The sequence below is a fragment of the Coregonus lavaretus genome (genome assembly GCF_964263955.1).
Source record: "Coregonus lavaretus genome assembly, contig: HAP1_SCAFFOLD_271, whole genome shotgun sequence".
NCBI lineage: Eukaryota > Metazoa > Chordata > Actinopteri > Salmoniformes > Salmonidae > Coregonus > Coregonus lavaretus.
In genome coordinates, this window is record NW_028157817.1 from 531,085 (window position 1) to 552,238 (window position 21,154).

Sequence of the window (21,154 nt, forward strand, 5' to 3'; positions counted from 1 at the left end):
CCAATCATATATTCCCTGTTTGTAGTCATCAGACGTAGGGCTGGGCCTTATATCGTACGGATGGATCCACATTACAGGTATGGATTTTTACAATACACGACTCTAATGATTTGTTTATACAGTGCTAAATAAATAAACAAGTTATACAAAATTGGACTACTTCCCTGTCAGTTTTGGTTGAGTATAAACCAATCAGAATGGAGAAAGCCCATTAAAACCCAAATGAAGAAAGCCCATTAAAACCAGAATGGAGAAAGCCCATTAAAACCAGAATGGAGAAAGCCCATTAAAACCATGTAGAATGCATTTGTAGCCATCCTAGGGTCCTGCACTACTCATCAGGGGTTGGAACCGATTGTTTCGTTCTGAACCATTATTCTTTTCGTTCCGTTCCACTGTTCCAACCAGCAAAATGAAGTTCTGAACTGGTTCGAACCCCAAACAAAGTACTGGTTTATGTTCTTCCATTCTTTTCCTTTTTCTACCTGTGAAATCAACCGTTTTTTTACATTTGGCTCATTAAATGACTCCACCAACCAGTGGGGATAGAGCAGGCAAGCTAGTTGTTTCCATGAGTGATGGACAGACAAGTGTAGCGTATGGCGCAAGACGCAACTATACAAAAATGCCTGGAACGTAAAATGACATTATTAACCGGTTCCCATGCTTTTAAAAATAACGGTTCTGTTCCGTAACAGTATGGATCACTTTCATTCCCGGTTCCGTTTCTGTTCCTTGAAAATTTTCATTATTTTCCCGGTGTTCCGTTTCCTGAACCGGTTCCAACCCCTGCTACTCATAAAACATATTTAAAACGTGTATTATTCAGAAACATTAAAATACCGCTATACCGTCAACAATAAGACAAATATTGTGATGTACTTTGGCCATATCGCCCCCCAGCCCTAATCAGACGGACGGGCAGCTGGCTGTGGGTTCTCACCGAGTGGGAGGAGATCTCTGGCCTGTACAGCTTCCACTTGGACTTCATGGGTCTAAAGCTCATGGACCCCCCCCTTCCGTCTCTGGGGATTTCCTGCTCACCAATCCCATTATCTTTTTAGCTGCAGAGAAAAAGAGGGACGTAAGGGCTTTTAAAAAGCTGAGCAGCATAAAGCCAATAAAAAGTTAAAGTCAGAGCAAGCCATTACTGTAGGCTAGAAAGAGCAGCCATGTACTAGCTGTGGACTGAGATAGACCGGACAGCAGCCATGGACTAGCTGTGGACTGAGAGAGACCGGACAGCAGCCATGGACTAGCTGTGGACTGAGAGAGACCGGACAGCAGCCATGGACTAGCTGTGGACTGAGAGAGACCGGACAGCAGCCATGGACTAGCTGTGGACTGAGAGAGACCGGACAGCAGCCATGGACTAGCTGTGGACTGAGAGAGACCGGACAGCAGCCATGGACTAGCTGTGGACTGAGAGAGACCGGACAGCAGCCATGGACTAGCTGTGGACTGAGAGAGACCGGACAGCAGCCATGTACTAGCTGTGGACTGAGAGAGACCGGACAGCAGCCATGTACTAGCTGTGGACTGAGATAGACCGGACAGCAGCCATGGACTAGCTGTGGACTGAGAGAGACCGGACAGCAGCCATGGACTAGCTGTGGACTGAGAGAGACCGGACAGCAGCCATGGACTAGCTGTGGACTGAGAGAGACCGGACAGCAGCCATGGACTAGCTGTGGACTGAGAGAGACCGGACAGCAGCCATGGACTAGCTGTGGACTGAGAGAGACCGGACAGCAGCCATGTACTAGCTGTGGACTGAGAGAGACCGGACAGCAGCCATGGACTAGCTGTGGACTGAGAGAGACCGGACAGCAGCCATGGACTAGCTGTGGACTGAGAGAGACCGGACAGCAGCCATGGACTAGCTGTGGACTGAGAGAGACCGGACAGCAGCCATAGACTAGCTGTGGACTGAGAGAGACCGGACAGCAGCCATGGACTAGCTGTGGACTGAGAGAGACCGGACAGCAGCCATGGACTAGCTGTGGACTGAGAGAGACCGGACAGCAGCCATGGACTAGCTGTGGACTGAGAGAGACCGGACAGCAGCCATGGACTAGCTGTGGACTGAGAGAGACCGGACAGCAGCCATGGACTAGCTGTGGACTGAGAGAGACCGGACAGCAGCCATGGACTAGCTGTGGACAGAGAGACCGGACAGCAGCCATGGACTAGCTGTGGACTGAGAGAGACCGGACAGCAGCCATGGACTAGCTGTGGACTGAGAGAGACCGGACAGCAGCCATGGACTAGCTGTGGACAGAGAGACCGGACAGCAGCCATGGACTAGCTGTGGACTGAGAGAGACCGGACAGCAGCCATGGACTAGCTGTGGACTGAGAGAGACCGGACAGCAGCCATGGACTAGCTGTGGACTGAGAGAGACCGGACAGCAGCCATGGACTAGCTGTGGACTGAGAGAGACCGGACAGCAGCCATGGACTAGCTGTGGACTGAGAGAGACCGGACAGCAGCCATGGACTAGCTGTGGACTGAGAGAGACCGGACAGCAGCCATGGACTAGCTGTGGACTGAGAGAGACCGGACAGCAGCCATGGACTAGCTGTGGACTGAGAGAGACCGGACAGCAGCCATGGACTAGCTGTGGACAGAGAGAGACCGGACAGCAGCCATGGACTAGCTGTGGACTGAGAGAGACCGGACAGCAGCCATGGACTAGCTGTGGACTGAGAGAGACCGGACAGCAGCCATGGACTAGCTGTGGACTGAGAGAGAAAGGACAGCAGCCATGGACTAGCTGTGGACTGAGAGAGACCGGACAGCAGCCATGGACTGAGAGAGACCGGACAGCAGCCATGGACTAGCTGTGGACTGAGAGAGAAAGGACAGCAGCCATGGACTAGCTGTGGACTGAGAGAGACCGGACAGCAGCCATGGACTGAGAGAGACCGGACAGCAGCCATGGACTAGCTGTGGACAGAGAGACCGGACAGCAGCCATGGACTAGCTGTGGACTGAGAGAGACCGGACAGCAGCCATGGACTAGCTGTGGACTGAGAGAGAACGGACAGCAGCCATGGACTAGCTGTGGACTGAGAGAGACCGGACAGCAGCCATGGACTGAGAGAGACCGGACAGCAGCCATGGACTAGCTGTGGACAGAGAGACCGGAGAGCAGCCATGTACTAGCTGTGGACTGAGAGAGACCGGACAGCAGCCATGGACTAGCTGTGGACTGAGAGAGACCGGACAGCAGCCATGGACTGAGAGAGACCGGACAGCAGCCATGGACTAGCTGTGGACAGAGAGACCGGACAGCAGCCATGGACTAGCTGTGGACAGAGAGACCGGACAGCAGCCATGGACTAGCTGTGGACAGAGAGAGTGTGTTTTGTGTCACTGCAGATGTGTGGTTTCTGTTTCTGTCTCTTTGATCTGATGATAATGACACAGTCTGCTCGGTGCTCTATACTCTGCAGTGCCGTTCTTTGTGCGATAGACAGTCATGCAGTCAGTGCAGAGTTGCACCAAGCCATTCCTTGCTACTGTTAGTGTCAACTCTTACCCTTGCTACCGAAGAATGTTGGGGAGCTCTGGAGGAAGTCTCCCGATCTTCCGCATCGTTCCTTCTTTCCTGCTCTGCAGGCTGGACTGGGAGTCCTGGGGCCTCATGGAGCCCTGGTCTTTACTGCCCCCGGCCGGAGACGGCTACAGATGGAGGAGAAACCATGACATAAGTAGTTCAATAAGTAATGGAAAGACTGTGAGATTATATACTTTATTGTCCCCGAGGGGAAATTTGACAGTGCTAGTGCTTCTACATGAATACATAGAATCAATTGAAACAAGGTGCATATGTCACCTTTATTTAACTAGGCAAGTCAGTTAAGAACAAATTCTTATTTACAATGACGGCCTACACCGGCCAAACCCGGACGACGCTGGGCCAATTGTGCGCCGCCCTATGGGACTCCCAATCACGGCCGGGTTGTGATACAGCCTGGAATCGAACCAGGGGGGTCTGTAGTGACGCCTCAAGCACTGAGATGCAGCGCCTTAGACCACTGCGCCACTCGGAAGCCCAGCATAGAGTAGCATTGTCATCATACATCCCCCTCCCTACCCACACAAACGTGCATTAGTTCATGCCAGGCAAAGGCTGTGACTAGATGACACTTCCACATCATGACGGCCTACAGGCCAGGCTCCAGTCCTTTATCATAGTCCTCCCTGATCAGCCTCTGTGTCTCCCCTACCGTTTAACCGTTTTATTGACAGGGGGACAAAAAAACACGTTTGTATCTGTTCAAACTAACATCTGCTCAAACATAAAAAAGCTGTGTCTCACCTCATCTTGCTGCACAGCCAGTTTAGGAGTCGGTCCGGTTCTGGGGTTTCTACGGGTCTCACTGTGCACGTCATCCTGAGAAAGACGAGCACAGAGGAGAGAGATATGAGACGAGGGAGAGAAATTAAAACCCCACGGTGTGGATTTAGTTTTATGAATGTATAGATTTCAAAAATATCAGTTGAAGAAATACAATTATGAAATGCCGGGGATCAGATAGGAGCTATGGATTTAGTTTTATGAATGTATAGATTGAGAGATCAATTGAATAAATAAAATGCCAAACGTTTCAAGAGTCCCATGCAATTGCAGGTTGAATACATCAGTAGGTTTCCAATTATTGATGTGGATTAACAATGTATGTTTCACAGCTCTAGCGTAGGCCATCCCTTACACAAATCTAGTCTGAAATGTTCAGCTCATGGCTAAATAAACCCTCAAGCTAAATGTGTACTCCAAAATAAAAGCCTCTTCAATAACTTATCAGTAACATCTGTCCAACTCTGCACTTTGCTTTTACATAAGATGCTGTATTAAGCATGTTTCAAGTTCTCGAGTTTGTTTCTGTATTTTATAAGTTATAGTCTTCAATAATCAATGGGTATATATATATATTATTATTTATAGAAATAACCACTGAACAGTAGGAAATACCCAGCGCTGAAACACTCCTGTCATTTAAAATCACAACCATTCCATATTGTCAGAGGACTTCCATAGCTTTGCCATTACGCCAACCGAGGTATTACCGACCAGACCAAAGTAATAGAAAATAGAGCGGGGATGGCGATTGATGGGGTAACACGCATGATCACAAACATGCATGAAGAGGGGAGGAGTCCCTGAGATGGGAGGTCATGTGTTTCTCTCCGTTTAGCTATTACTGTCCCACGTTTTCTTCGTCAAAAAGAAAGAGGTTTGTTATAAGCGGTGGGAAACAACGGAAAAACCTCTGAAGTAACAAGTAAAGGAAAAGTTAGCAAGAACAACCTGAGTTGTCTACACCGAGGGCTATATGCGTCAACCATGTACAAAGTAACTAACCAACCACAGACTCCTATAAAATCTGACATTGCCATGATATTATATTGACACCTGAATTACATCAGGACTAAAACGCTACAAGGACGTGTCATGTTTTTAAAAAAAATACTTCCAAGAGCACATTTAAATGTTTAGACTGGCTTAAGCCCGCGCTGAAGTCAACTTCTGGTGCATTTATCTTTAATACTAAAACCATTGCCCTGTTTATGTGTTTGTGAAAAATAATTAACCGTCTAAAAGATTTAGTGGCTGTTTTTTTTTTTTACGCCTGGATCGCTGAAGGCAGAGCGAAAGCTGATAACACCCTCATAATTAGGTAAATAAAAAGTTTATTACTAAATAGAGAACATTGTGAAATATATATTTAATTTAACTGGACTTTCCTTTGTTGTCATCTCTCAACATATCTTTCTTCACATCTCGTGTTGAACAAAACGTTTGGTATTTTATTCCCAGCAATGGGGAGTCAGAGACACAGACACAGGGGAATGGGATGTTTTTGTGTCCCAAAAAACAGTGCTGCTAAGTAACACTAAAAATAGGACTAGGAACATCAGAGCTCCCATGAACTCATATAACAGTGTTGCTAAGTAACACTAAAAATAGGACTAGGAACATCAGAGCTCCCATGAACTCATATAACAGTGTTGCTGAGTAACACTAAAAATAGGACTAGGAACATCAGAGCTCCCATGAACTCATATAACAGTGTTGCTAAGTAACACTAAAAATAGGACTAGGAACATCAGAGCTCCCATGAACTCATATAACAGTGTTGCTGAGTAACACTAAAAATAGGACTAGGAACATCAGAGCTCCCATGAACTCATATAACAGTGTTGCTAAGTAACACTAAAAATAGGACTAGGAACATCAGAGCTCCCATGAACTCATATAACAGTGTTGCTGAGTAACACTAAAAATAGGACTAGGAACATCAGAGCTCCCATGAACTCATATAACAGTGTTGCTGAGTAACACAAAAAAATAGGACTAGGAACATCAGAGCTCCCATGAACTCATATAACAGTGTTGCTGAGTAACACTAAAAATAGGACTAGGAACATCAGAGCTCCCATGAACTCATATAACAGTGTTGCTGAGTAACACTAAAAATAGGACTAGGAATATCAGAGCTCCCATGAACTCATATAACAGTGTTGCTAAGTAACACTAAAAATAGGACTAGGAACATCAGAGCTCCCATGAACTCATTTAACAGTGTTGCTGAGTAACACTAAAAATAGGACTAGGAACATCAGAGCTCCCATGAACTCATATAACAGTGTTGCTGAGTAACACTAAAAATAGGACTAGGAACATCAGAGCTCCCATGAACTCATATAACAGTGTTGCTGAGTAACACTAAAAATAGGACTAGGAATATCAGAACTCCCATGAACTCATATAACAGTGTTGCTAAGTAACACTAAAAATAGGACTAGGAACATCAGAGCTCCCATGAACTCATTTAACAGTGTTGATGAGTAACACTAAAAATAGGACTAGGAACATCAGAGCTCCCATGAACTCATATAACAGTGTTGCTGAGTAACACTAAAAATAGGACTAGGAACATCAGAGCTCCCATGAACTCATATAACAGTGTTGCTGAGTAACACTAAAAATAGGACTAGGAACATCAGAGCTCCCATGAACTCATATAACAGTGTTGCTGAGTAACACTAAAAATAGGACTAGGAACATCAGAGCTCCCATGAACTCATATAACAGTGTTGCTGAGTAACACTAAAAATAGGACTAGGAACATCAGAGCTCCCATGAACTCATAAAACAGTGTTGCTAAGTAACACTAAAAATAGGACTAGGAACATCAGAGCTCCCATGAACTCATAAAACAGTGTTGCTAAGTAACACTAAAAATAGGACTAGGAACATCAGAGCTCCCATGAACTCATAAAACAGTGTTGCTAAGTAACACTAAAAATAGGACTAGGAACATCAGCGCACCTATGGACTCACCTGCTGTGCTGTGTGGGCTTTAGTTAGTTACCATGTTGTTAAGCACAGGCCATGTTTAAAGACAGTGGACCAAACTCCTCTCTGCTGAGGCAGTGCCTCTGCCGTCAGCGCCATCTCTCTCACACACACACTTTTCCCAAGTCCTCAGGTGAATCTCAACAGTATTTCCTTGTTTCCTTGTCTCCTTCTCATTGGACCAGAAGATCTGAGGTTCCTCCCCTTCTCAACCAATGCGTTTTGAGAGGGACGCGAAGAATCAAGTAAATACAACAGAGATTCTCCCCCTCGTCTCTCTCTCTCTCCTCCCCCCTCTCTCCCATCGTCTCTACTCCCCCCTCTCTCCCATCGTCTCTCCTCCCCTCTCTCTCTTTCCTACAACTGGGACAGTCAGCAGGGAAGTCATTAATGAAATTACTTTAGTCTTTAACTGCAGAGGTTTAACCCCATAAATACTCCTCCTATATGGAGGCAATACAGCACAATAGCCTTCACTCACTCCTAAGTCACTGCAGCAGAGACCCACCTCCTACGTCACTGCAGCAGAGACCCACCTCCTAAGTCACTGCAGCAGAGACCCACCTCCTACGTCACTGCAGCAGAGACCCACCTCCTAAGTCACTGCAGCAGAGACCCACCTCCTAAGTCACTGCAGCAGAGACCCACCTCCTACGTCACTGCAGCAGAGACCCAGACTCATTATTATCAACTCATTATATTTACACAATAGATCCCACCAATAATGTAACGGGGAAACTCTTATTTACTTCCATTAAAGGAAGCACAAGCTTTTCATTTCAACGCATAATGTAAGACGGGGCAGTAAATTAATATATGTTCAACAACTTGTTCTTAAGTTGAACCTAATTAACACTTCATTACGGCTTATCCGAGGCAATGAAAACATTTTTGCTTCTTGCTTGGTTTCTTACGCCATTGCAATTAGTTAGGTGGATGACTGCTGACTTTAATGGGATAACAGAACTGTAGCAGTACTAATGCTCTCTCCAAAAATGACTTGGATGACTGACAGGAGAGAGACCACCACCTGCATGGTAAGATGGACAGGGTCTGCATTTCGGTTGAGAGAAGGACCCTGGTCCCTCCCACACGGTCTACCTTGTCAATCTCAGCGCTCTTCCTCTTGCGTGGGATTTAGACGTTGACCACGCCCTCTGCCTGGCGTTTCAGGGCCATCCTGTCGGGCTGCAGCGGGCTGAAGGAGATCTCAGGCTTGGGGAAGCGTCTGGTCCTGCCTCCCTCCGTTGAGATCTGAGGAGTCTAGCACCGATGGGTAGTCCCCAGACCCCAGTATTGACAGTGAGGGTGAGTGTGGGTTAACCTACAGAGAGTGCCTAATTTTACATTTACATTTACGTCATTTAGCAGATGCTCTTATCCAGAGCCACTTACAGTTAGTGAGTGCATACATTATTTTATTTTTCATACTGGCCCCCCGTGGGAATTGAACCCACAACCCTGGCATTGCAAACGCCATGCTCTACCAACTGAGCTACATCCCTGCCGGCCATTCCCTCCCCTACCCTGGACGACGCAGGGCCAATTATGCGCCGCCCCATGGGTCTCCCGGTCGCGGCCGGCTACGACAGAGCCTGGATTCGAACCAGGATCTCTAGTGGCACAGCTAGCACTGCGATGCAGTGCCTTAGACCACTGCGCCACTCGGGAGGCTAATCAGTTGGAACCATGCAGCGCGGTCTTCTGACAGATGGCATCATTCTAACGCGTTGCCAGGAGCCATCTGGGCTGCAAATCGCTGAACTCATCTTTAAAAAAAACAAGATTTTCTCTTCATCCGCGTGAAAATAGTTCTTAAAAATCACTGCGCTCTCCCATGACTACCGTAGCTATGGAACTCGTGATGGGCATTCCGAGTCTTTTCAGTGAGTCTGATAATTTTGCTCCATTCACCTAAAAGAGCTGTTCATTTGGCTCAGCTCCCAAACGGCTCTTTGTTCAGTAGTGCTTAAAATTGACCTAAAACCATGACAAAATTGTCAATCTCTAATTTAAAGGCAAAAACATTGCCTACCATTATGTCAGATCGTGAAATGAGAGTTCAAATACATTTTTACCTGACAAAATAATTAAGATAGTCTGCCAAAAATAAATGTACATTAATTTTTACTCACTGCAAAAATAAGCGTGGACCAGAATGAAGCTCTCTCCCCACTATCTAAGCCGACCCTAGGCAGTGACTCCCAACAAATCACGAGGCAGACATGCCAGAACGTCGCAACTCGAAACCAAGGTTTGCAGGCCAAGATTTTAGCGAAGATAATCTCAGTGATCATCTTGATAGCTATTATTTTGTGTCTGGGGGATGTGGGCAACAGACGTAGGAAAGGATGTACGGACTCTATGCCAAACTGACGTTCTGTTACGTACAGGCATGTAACACTGGAAGACTGGAACATTGTGGGAGGACACCCGGATGTCTAGAGAGATTAGGCATGTACAGTGAGGGGAAAAAGTATTTGATCCGCTGCTGATTTTGTACGTTTGCCCACTGACAAAGACATGATCAGTCTATAATTTTAATGGTAGGTTTATTTGAACAGTGAGAGACAGAATAACAACAAAAAAATCCAGAAAAACGCATGTCAAAAATGTTATAAATTGATTTGCATTTTAATGAGGAAAATAAGTATTTGACCCCTCTGCAAAACATGACTTAGTACTTGGTGGCAAAACCCTTGTTGGCAATCACAGAGGTCAGACGTTTCTTGTAGTTGGCCACCAGGTTTGCACACATCTCAGGAGGGATTTTGTCCCACTCCTCTTTGCAGATCTTCTCAAAGTCATTAAGGTTTCGAGGCTGACGTTTGGCAACTCGAACCTTCAGCTCCCTCCACAGATTTTCTATGGGATTAAGGTCTGGAGACTGGCTAGGCCACTCCAGGACCTTAATGCGCCTCTTCTTCAGCCACTCCTTTGTTGCCTTGGCCGTGTGTTTTGGGTCATTGTCATGCTGGAATACCCATCCACGACCCATGTTCAATGCCCTGGCTGAGGGAAGGAGGTTCTCACCCAAGATTTGATGGTACATGGCCCCGTCCATCGTCCCTTTGATGCGGTGAAGTTGTCCTGTCCCCTTAGCAGAAAAACACCCCCAAAGCATAATGTTTCCACCTCCATGTTTGATGGTGGGGATGGTGTTCTTGGGGTCATAGGCAGCATTCCTCCTCCTCCAAACACGGCGAGTTGAGTTGATGCCAAAGAGTTCGATTTTGGTCTCATCTGACCACAACACTTTCACCCAGTTCTCCTCTGTTTCATTCAGATGTTCATTGGCAAACTTCAGACGGGCCTGTATATGTGCTTTCTTGAGCAGGGGGACCTTGCGGGCGCTGCAGGATTTCAGTCCTTCACGGCATAGTGTGTTACCAATTGTTTTCTTGGTGACTATGGTCCCAGCTGCCTTGAGATCATTGACAAGATCCTCCCGTGTAGTTCTGGGCTGATTCCTCACCTTTCTCATGTTCATTGCAACTCCACGAGGTGAGGTCTTGTATGGAACCCCAGGCCGAGGGAGATTGACAGTTCTTTTGTGTTTCTTCCATTTGCGAATAATCGCACCAACTGTTGTCACCTTCTCACCAAGCTGCTTGGCGATGGTCTTGTAGCCCATTCCAGCCTTGTGTAGGTCTACAATCTTGTCCCTGACATCCTTGGAGAGCTCTTTGGTCTTGGCCATGGTAAAGAGTTTGGAATCTGATTGATTGATTGCTTCTGTGGACAGGTGTCTTTTATACAGGTAACAAACTGAGATTAAGAGCACTCCCTTTAAGAGTGTGCTCCTAATCTCAGCTCGTTACCTGTATAAAAGACACCTGGGAGCCAGAAATCTTTCTGATTGAGAGGGGGGTCAAATACTTATTTCCCTCATTAAAATGCAAATCAATTTATAAGATTTTTGACATGCATTTTTCTGCATTTTTTTTGTTGTTATTCTGTCTCTCACTGTTCAAATAAACCTACCATTAAAAATTATAGACTGATCATTTCTTTGTCAGTGGGCAAACGTACAAAATCAGCAGGGGATCAAATACTTTTTTCCCCCCCTCACTGTAACGCCGGAAGACTGGAACATTGTGGGAGGACACCCGGATGTCTAGAGACATTACCTGACTGGTCCTCTTCACAGTCTTCACTCCATGTCCTAGTTGACGGTTGTCATGAAGAGTCCTTTTGGAGGGCACTCCTCTGCTTTAGTCTGTGAGAGATATCATGGACAACATCCAGTGTATTAACAAGACCAACATACAACATATGGATGGGGGATTGAATAAAAAAGTTATATTTTTGATAATGTGTACTGCACTGCTGAGGAGAGTTTGCAAGTAAGCATTTCACTGTACCGTTTACACCCTGTATCCAGGGCACGAAACCAATCAACTTCTTATTTTATTTGTTATGATGGAGACTGCTCCCTCACCTGATTGGCTGTCTCTCTGTGTTTAGTAGGGTCTGTGACATTGCTGCTGGCTTTGGATGCAGCTTTCAGTTGTTCCTTCAGGTTAATAATCTCAGTGTCTCTCACAGACAGAAGGCCCCAGTTCACCTACCTCCACCTGGCCATGGTCACTCTGGGGGGGGGGGGGGGGGGGGAGAGAACTTTCCGGACCAATTACGCTATCCATCCACGTGGTCCAAAGTTGTGTTCTCTATCATGCTACAGTACCACAAAAGGTCTATAAAGTGAACTGTGCCCCAATACAGAGTTTGTGTCAGTTTTTAATCGTAATTTCAAAATAATTGATAATAATAAATAATTTGTAGAGTGCATTTCAATGCGCGCAACATTTTTCAATAATGATAAGTGCAAAATACAACTCTTTTAAATTGAAATGACCAACAACCCTTCATCCAATCTTAACCCAATTATTCCCACCTTAACGCCGGCGCGTCTTGGACTCCTGACCCCTTTTAAAACAGCACGCTTTCTTGATCAAACCATTGGATTCCTCGACTTCTTCTGCATCTGTAAATACCAACCAAATAGTTTGTTTGATTAACTGGGCTGAGCTAGAGCGGTGTTAGTGAGATAAAGGCGGATTCCGAAGGGGCCCGGGGCCGGGTCTTTTTTACAAAAACAACTGTAGAGTCCGAATGGTTTGAGCTACAAACTATTAAAAGCTATCTGTGAAAGGCCGAGACTCTCACGAACACACACATAGAAGATCATAAGAAATCCCAGGACACAGTGTCTATAATACTGTAATAAACCTCACATAGTTGCTGTCAAAGACTCCAAACTCCACACAGTTGTCACTGACTAGTTGGATATCAGTGGAGGCGGCTGAGGGAAGGTCGGCTCATAATAACAGCTGGAATAGAGTGAATTGAATGGCATCACCGTCCTGTGTTGGATATTTATTTCCCAGTGAGCAAACTACTTCTGTACTTACAGCATTCATTTAAATTCATTTTAAAATCCGTTTATTTTGCTTTGACGGCCCTTATTCTTTTCAATGACATTTTTCAATATAAAACACATGAATGCAACTCTTTATGTCAAATTGTTATGTGTACTACTTGTAGCCCTGGTTGTCCTGAAAATAAAATGATAAATGACAGACAGGTAAATGAAAAGCCAATTTTTGCTGGGGTTTTTGGGACTGAGAGAGTTAATAGCGCTCATTCCTATAGTTCCAAATGAAAATAGTCTGACAGTGCCAACCAACTAAAGAGTCAATCATGTGTGCTTGAACTGACCTCTGCTGGCTGAGACGTGGCATTGCAGCGGAGACTGGCTATCTGTTCATCCTTGTCTGCGATGCTGGAGAGGAGTTTGGTTAGCTGGACCTACAGAGCTGCCACCAGGGTGTCCCTCCCCTTCCTCCACTTCAGTAGGTCCCTCCCCTTCCTCCACTATAGTAGGTCCCTCCCCTTCCTCCACTTCAGTAGGTCCCTCCCCTTCCTCCACTACAGTAGGTCCCACCCCTTCCTCCACTTCAGTAGGTCCCTCCCCTTCCCCCACTTCAGTAGGTCCCTCCCCTTCCTCCACTTCAGTAGGTCCCTCCCCTTCCTCCACTACAGTAGGTCCCTCCCCTTCCTCCACTTCAGTAGGTCCCTCCCCTTCCTCCACGTCAGTAGGTCCCTCCCCTTCCTCCACTATAGTAGGTCCCTCCCCTTCCTCCACTTCAGTAGGTCCCTCCCCTTCCTCCACTACAGTAGGTCCCACCCCTTCCTCCACTTCAGTAGGTCCCTCCCCTTCCCCCACTTCAGTAGGTCCCTCCCCTTCCTCCACTTCAGTAGGTCCCTCCCCTTCCTCCACTACAGTAGGTCCCTCCCCTTCCTCCATTTCAGTAGGTCCCTCCCCTTCCTCCACGTCAGTAGGTCCCTCCCCTTCCTCCACTTCAGTAGGTCCCTCCCCTTCCTCCACTACAGTAGGTCCCTCCCCTTCCTCCACGTCAGTAGGTCCCTCCCCTTCCTCCACTTCAGTAGGTCCGGCTCCTTCCTCCACTACAGTAGGTCCCTCCCCTTCCTCCACGTCAGTAGGTTCCTCCCCTTCCTCCACTTCAGTAGGTCCCTCCCCTTCCTCCACTACAGTAGGTCCCTCCCCTTCCTCCACGTCAGTAGGTCCCTCCCCTTCCTCCACTTCAGTAGGTCCGGCTCCTTCCTCCACTACAGTAGGTCCCTCCCCTTCCTCCACTTCAGTAGGTCCCTCCCCTTCCTCCACGTCAGTAGGCCCCTCCCCTTCCTCCACTTCAGTAGGTCCCTCCCCTTCCTCCACTACAGTAGGTCCCTCCCCTTCCTCCACGTCAGTAGGTCCCTCCCCTTCCTCCACTTCAGTAGGTCCGGCTCCTTCCTCCACTACAGTAGGTCCCTCCCCTTCCTCCACTTCAGTAGGTCCGGCTCCTTCCTCCACTACAGTAGGTCCCTCCCCTTCCTCCACTACAGTAGGGCCGGCTCCTTTCTCCACTTCAGTAGGTCCCACCCCTTCCTCCACTTCAGTAGGTCCCTCCCCTTCCCCCACTACAGTAGGTCCCTCCCCTTCCTCCACTTCAGTAGGTCCCTCCCCTTCCTCCACGTCAGTAGGTCCCTCCCCTTCCTCCACTTCAGTAGGTCCCTCCCCTTCCTCCACTACAGTAGGTCCCTCCCCTTCCTCCACTTCAGTAGGTCCCTCCCCTTCCTCCACGTCAGTAGGTCCCTCCCCTTCCTCCACTTCAGTAGGTCCGGCTCCTTCCTCCACTACAGTAGGTCCCTCCCCTTCCTCCACTACAGTAGGGCCGGCTCCTTCCTCCACTTCAGTAGGTCCGGCTCCTTCTCAGTGAGCTGGGCCACCAGGGCCTCCTACAGGTTCACACAGAAAGACAGAGCGATTTCTTAGGCTGCATTTTTCACAGGCAGCCCAATTCTGATATGTTTAACAAATTATTGGCAAAAGGTCTGATCTGATTGGTTAAAACACCAATCTGTGTAAACGCAGCTTTTGTATGCTCTGTCTGTAGAGGGTATTGCAGCTGTATTCTAAGGAAAACCTCCCCAGACGTTTCACAATGTTGTTGTTGTTGTCCTGAACTAGATCACATGATTCACCTAGTAAAGGGCTTGACGATTAGTTGAATCAGGTTTGATAACTGTGGAATTAGTTCATACATGGAACGGCTGGACGTCCCCCGATGGGAGGTTTGACCCCCTGTGCGAACTTCCTCATCTCCTGGTTCCTCTTGTCCTCGGCCTCCTTGGGCCAGCCGGATCAGAACAGTCTTCTCAAGCCACTTTCTCCCGTCAGCTTGGTGCTTCTCAGTACACAGCTAGAAACACACACGATCACTTATCCTTGGCAGTACACTTTCACGTACTGATTCATCCAATGTAAAAAGGAGAGGAGAAAATACACGTGATCAACAACTTCATATTGAGATGTCCACCTTCAAGGTCACTTGGGCCTGAACTGCTTCCTGATCTGCAGTGTCCTGGTAGAGTAACAGTCCTTTCAGTTTATCCACCTCTGAAATAAACAACAACAAAAACACTTGAGTATTACCACCATGTTCAGTTGTAATTACTACGCTATGTTTAATTGACTGAACAATGTTTCGTATACACTGAGAACACCTTCCTAACGAGTTGCACCCCCCCCCCCCCCTTCGCCGTCAGAACAGCCTCAATCCATTGTACTCAAAATGTCAATCTCAAAGTCTAACCCTGTGCCTACAGGATCCAGACCTGGGTTCAAATACTATTTAGGGTATTTCAAATACTTTCAAAGACATTTACACGCGTATATACAGCGCAGTCTGAAAGTATTCAGACCCCTTCCCCTTATTTTGTTACGTTACAGCCTTATTCTAAAATGGATTAAATACATATTTTTCCTCATCAATGTTCACACAATACCCCATAATGACAAAGCGAAAACAGGTTTTTAGAAAACAATTCTCATTTGCTATGAGACTCGAAATTGAGCTCAGGCGCATCCTGTTTCCATTGATCATTCTTGAGATGTTTCTACAACTTGGAGTCCACCTGTGGTAATTTCAATTGATTGGACATGATTTGGACCAGCACACACCTGTCTGTCTATATAAGGTCACACAGTTGACAGTGCATGTCAGAGCAAAAACCAAGCCATGAGGTCGAAGGAATTGTCCGTAGAGCTCCGAGACAGGATTGTGTCGAGGCACAGATCTGGGGAAGGGTACCAAAAACTTTCTGCAGCATTGACGGTCCCCAAGAACACAGTGGCTTAAATCATTCTTAAGTGGAAGAAGTTTGGAACCACCAAGACTCTTCCTAGAGCTGGCCGCCCGGCCAAACTGAGCAATCGGGGGAGAAGGGCCTTGGTCAGGGAGGGGACCAAGAACCCGATGGTCACTCTGACAGAGCTCCAGAGTTCCTCTGTGGAGATGGGAGAACCTTCCAGAAAGACAACCATCTCCAACAGCATTCCACCAATCAGGCCTTTATGGTAGAGTGGCCAGATGGAATTCACTCCTTAGTAAAAGGCACATGACAGCCCGCTTGGAGTTTGCCAAAAGGCACCTGAAGGACTCTGACCATGAGAAACAAGATTCTCTGGTCTGATGAAACCAAGATTGAACTCTTTGGCCTGAATGCCAAGCGCCACGTCTGGAGGAAACCTGGCACCATCCCTACAGTGAAGCATTGTAGTGGCAGCATCATGCTGTGGGGATGTTTTTCAGCGGCAGGGACTGGGAGACTAGTCAGGATCAAGGGAAAGATGAACAGAGCAAAGTACAGAGAGATCCTTGATGAAAACCTGCTCCAGAGCGCTCAGGACCTCAGACTGGGGCGAAGGTTCACCTTCCAACAGGACAACGACCCTAAGCACACAGCCAAGACAACGCAGGAGTGGCTTCAGGACAAGTCTCTGAATGTCCTTGAGTGGCCCAGCCAGAGCCCGGACTTGAACCCTATCGAACATCTCTGGAGAGACCTGAAAATAGCTGTGCAGCGACGCTCCCCATCCAACCTGACAGAGGTGAGCCAAGCTTCTAGTGTCATCCATGGCCTCCTTGTAGCTCAGTTGGTAGAGCACGGCGCTTGCAACGGCAGGGTTGTGGGTTCGATTCCCACAGGGGGCCAGTATGAAAAATGTATGCACTCACTAACTGTAAGTCACTCTGGATAAGAGCGTCTGCTAAATGACTAAAATGTAAAAATACTCAATGCTGTAATCGCTGCCAAAGGTGCTTTAACAAAGTACTGAGTAAAGGGTCTGAATACTTATGTAAATGTGATATTTCCGTTTTTTTAAAATATAAATGAGAAAACATTTCTAAAAGCCTGTTTTTGCTTTGTCATTATGGGGTATTGTGTGTAGATTGATGAGGGGAAAAAACAATCTAATCAGTTTTAGAATAAGGCTGTAACGTAACAAAATGTGGAAAAAGTCAAGGGGTCTGAATACTTTCCGAATGCACTGTGTGTGTGTGTGTGTATATATATATATATATATATATATATATATATATATATATATATATATATATGAGTATACAAAACATTAAGAACACCTTCCTAGTATTGAGTTGCACCCCCTCCTTTTGCCTTCAGAACAGCCTCAATTCGTCGGAGGCATGGACTCTACAAGGAGTCGAAAGCGTTCCACAGGGATGCTGGCCCATGTTGACTCCAATGCTTCCCACAGTTGTGTCAAGTTGGCCTTTGGGTGGTGGACCATTCTTGATACACACAGGAAACTGTTGAGCATGAAAAACCCAGCAGTGTTGCAGTTCTTGATACAAACTGGTGCACCTTGCACCTACTACCATACCCCGTTCAAAGGCACTTAAATATTTTGTCTTTCCCATTCACCCTCTGAATGGCACACATACACAATCCATGTCTCAATTGTCTCAAGGCTTAAAATCCTTATTTAACCTGTCTCCTCCCCTTCATCTACACTGATTGAAGTGGATTGAACAAGTGACATCAATAAGGGATCATAGCTTTCACCTGGTCAGTCTGTCATGGAAAGAGCAGGTGTTCTTAATGTTTTGTACACTCAGTGTGTTGTTTTTGTTGTGTGGTTTTCATATAAGCCCTCCAGGGTTTCTAATCTCACCTGCACACCTTTATACCTTGTTTTTTTAATCTGAACAGTTTGTCTTTCACTTGTCTTTTTGTGCGTGTGCGAATAAATAAACTAAAACACCAAATCAACACCAGCATGGAAAACCCCATGAATACAGGACGGAGAGAAGAGCAGCCTAACCCCATGAATACAGGACGGAGAGAAGAGCAGCCTAACCCCATGAATACAGGACGGAGAGAAGAGCAGCCTAACCCCATGAATACAGGACGGAGAGAAGAGCAGCCTAACCCCATGAATACAGGACAGAGAGAAGAGCAGCCTAACCCCATGAATACACTTTCTCCCGAGTGGCGCAGTGGTCAAAGTCACTGCATCGCAGTGCTAGCTGTGCCACTAGAGATCCTGGTTCGAATCCAGGCTCTGTCGTAGCCGGCCGTGACCGGGAGACCCATGGGGCGGCGCACAATTGGCCCAGCGTCGTCCAAGGTAGGGGAGGGAATGGCCGGCAGGGATGTAGCTCAGTTGGTAGAGCATGGCGTTTGCAACGCCAGGGTTGTGGGTTCGATTCCTACGGGGGGCCAGTATGAAAAATAAAATAAAAAATGTATGCACTCACTAACTGTAAGTCGCTCTGGATAAGAGCGTTTGCTAAATGACTAAAATGTAAAATGTACAGGACAGAGAGAAGAGCAGCCTAACCCCATGAATACAGGACAGAGAAGAGCAGCCTAACCTCATGAATACAGGACAGAGAAGAGCAGCCTAACCCCATGAATACAGGACAGAGAGAAGAGCAGCCTAACCCCATGAATACAGGACAGAGAGAAGAGCAGCCTAACCCCATGAATACAGGACAGAGAGAAGAGCAGCCTAACCCCATGAATACAGGACAGAGAGAAGAGCAGCCTAACCCCATGAATACAGGACAGAGAGAAGAGCAGCCTAACCCCATGAACACAGGACAGAGAGAAAAGCAGCCTAACCCCATGAATACAGGACAGAGAGAAGAGCAGCCTAACCCCATGAATACAGGACAGAGAAGAGCAGCCTAACCCCATGAATACAGGACAGAGAGAAGAGCAGCCTAACCCCATGAATACAGGACAGAGAGAAGAGCAGCCTAACCCCATGAATACAGGACAGAGAGAAGAGCAGCCTAACCCCATGAATACAGGACAGAGAGAAGAGCAGCCTAACCCCATGAATACAGGACAGAGAGAAGAGCAGCCTAACCCCATGAATACAGGACAGAGAGAAGAGCAGCCTAACCCCATGAATACAGGACAGAGAGAAGAGCAGCCTAACCCCATGAATACAGGACAGAGAGAAGAGCAGCCTAACCCCATGAATACAGGACAGAGAGAAGAGCAGCCTAACCCCATGAATACAGGACAGAGAGAAAAGCAGCCTAACCCCATGAATACAGGACAGAGAGAAGAGCAGCCTAACCCCATGAATACAGGACAGAGAGAAGAGCAGCCTAACCCCATGAATACAGGACAGAGAGAAGAGCAGCCTAACCCCATGAATACAGGACAGAGAGAAGAGCAGCCTAACCCCATGAATACAGGACAGAGAAGAGCAGCCTAACCCCATGAATACAGGACAGAGAGAAGAGCAGCCTAACCCCATGAATACAGGACAGAGAGAAGAGCAGCCTAACCCCATGAATACAGGACAGAGAGAAGAGCAGCCTAACCCCATGAATACAGGACAGAGAGAAGAGCAGCCTAACCCCATGAATACAGGACAGAGAGAAGAGCAGCCTAACCCCATGAATACAGGACAGAGAGAAGAGCAGCCTAACCCCATGAATACAGGACAGAGAGAAGAGCAGCCTAACCCCATGAATACAGGACAGAGAGAAGAGCAGCCTAACCCCATGAATACAGGACAGAGAAGAGCAGCCTAACCCCATGAATACAGGACAGAGAGAAGAGCAGCCTAACCCCATGAATACAGGACAGAGAGAAGAGCAGCCTAACCCCATGAATACAGGACAGAGAGAAGAGCAGCCTAACCCCATGAATACAGGACAGAGAGAAGAGCAGCCTAACCCCATGAATACAGGACAGAGAGAAGAGCAGCCTAACCCCATGAATACAGGACAGAGAGAAGAGCAGCCTAACCCCATGAATACAGGACAGAGAGAAGAGCAGCCTAACCCCATGAATACAGGACAGAGAGAAGAGCAGCCTAACCCCATGAATACAGGACAGAGAGAAGAGCAGCCTAACCCCATGAATACAGGACAGAGAGAAGAGCAGCCTAACCCCATGAATACAGGACAGAGAGAAAAGCAGCCTAACCCCATGAATACAGGACAGAGAGAAGAGCAGCCTAACCCCATGAATACAGGACAGAGAGAAGAGCAGCCTAACCCCATGAATACAGGACGGAGAAGAGCAGCCTAACCCCATGAATACAGGACAGAGAAAAGCAGCCTAACCCCATGAATACAGGACAGAGAAGAGCAGCCTAACCCCATGAATACAGGACAGAGAAGAGCAGCCTAACCCCATGAATACAGGACAGAGAAGAGCAGTCTAACAACATATGGGAATGGACTACCTTGTGTACTGTCAGCACTATGGTCGTGTCCCAATACCTGTACTTGCGTTCTGAACAGTAGCCATTTTGGGTATATGAAAATATAACATTTTATAGAATGACATTTCGAAAATGTATTAATGCTTTAAATTCCAAGATTTCAAACTAATTTCTGCTTTTCATCTAGTAGAATTCTCTGCAAGCTATTAAAGAAGATGATCGTCAGACCCACGCGTGTTTAACAGCTGATAACAAGCTATTAAAGAAGATGATGGTCAGACCCACGCGTGTTTAACAGCTGATAACAAGCTATTAAAGAAGATGATGGTCAGACCCACGCGTGTTTAACAGCTGATAACAAGCTATTAAAGAAGATGATGGTCAGACCCACGTGTGTTTAACAGCTGATAACAAGCTATTAAAGAAGATGATGGTCAGACCCACGCGTGTTTAACAGCTGATAACAAGCTATTAAAGAAGATGATGGTCAGACCCACGCGTGTTTAACAGCTGATAACAAGCTATTAAAGAAGATGATGGTCAGACCCACGCGTGTTTAACAGCTGATAACAAGCTATTAAAGAAGATGATGGTCAGACCCACGCGTGTTTAACAGCTGATAACAAGCTATTAAAGAAGATGATGGTCAGACCCACACGTGTTTAACAGCTGATAACAAGCTATTAAAGAAGATGATGGTCAGACCCACGCGTGTTTAACAG

General features: G+C 46.9%; 1 pseudogene across 1 annotated transcript in view; it reads right to left on the reverse strand.

Moving 5' to 3' along the window:
- Nucleotides 1-3,549: 3,549 nt before the first annotated feature.
- The window catches only part of LOC311124882 (kinesin-like protein KIF20B), a 31,344-nt pseudogene continuing 13,739 nt past the window's right edge, over nt 3,550-21,154 (reverse strand). The window contains exons 19-26 of the transcript in view: nt 15,028-15,135; nt 14,609-14,671; nt 13,091-13,225; nt 11,811-11,961; nt 11,500-11,588; nt 8,471-8,660; nt 4,328-4,402; nt 3,550-3,687 (exon numbers count right to left, since the gene is read on the reverse strand). The product of the transcript in view is annotated as a kinesin-like protein KIF20B (transcript). The remainder of the gene's footprint in view (nt 3,688-4,327; nt 4,403-8,470; nt 8,661-11,499; nt 11,589-11,810; nt 11,962-13,090; nt 13,226-14,608; nt 14,672-15,027; nt 15,136-21,154) is intronic.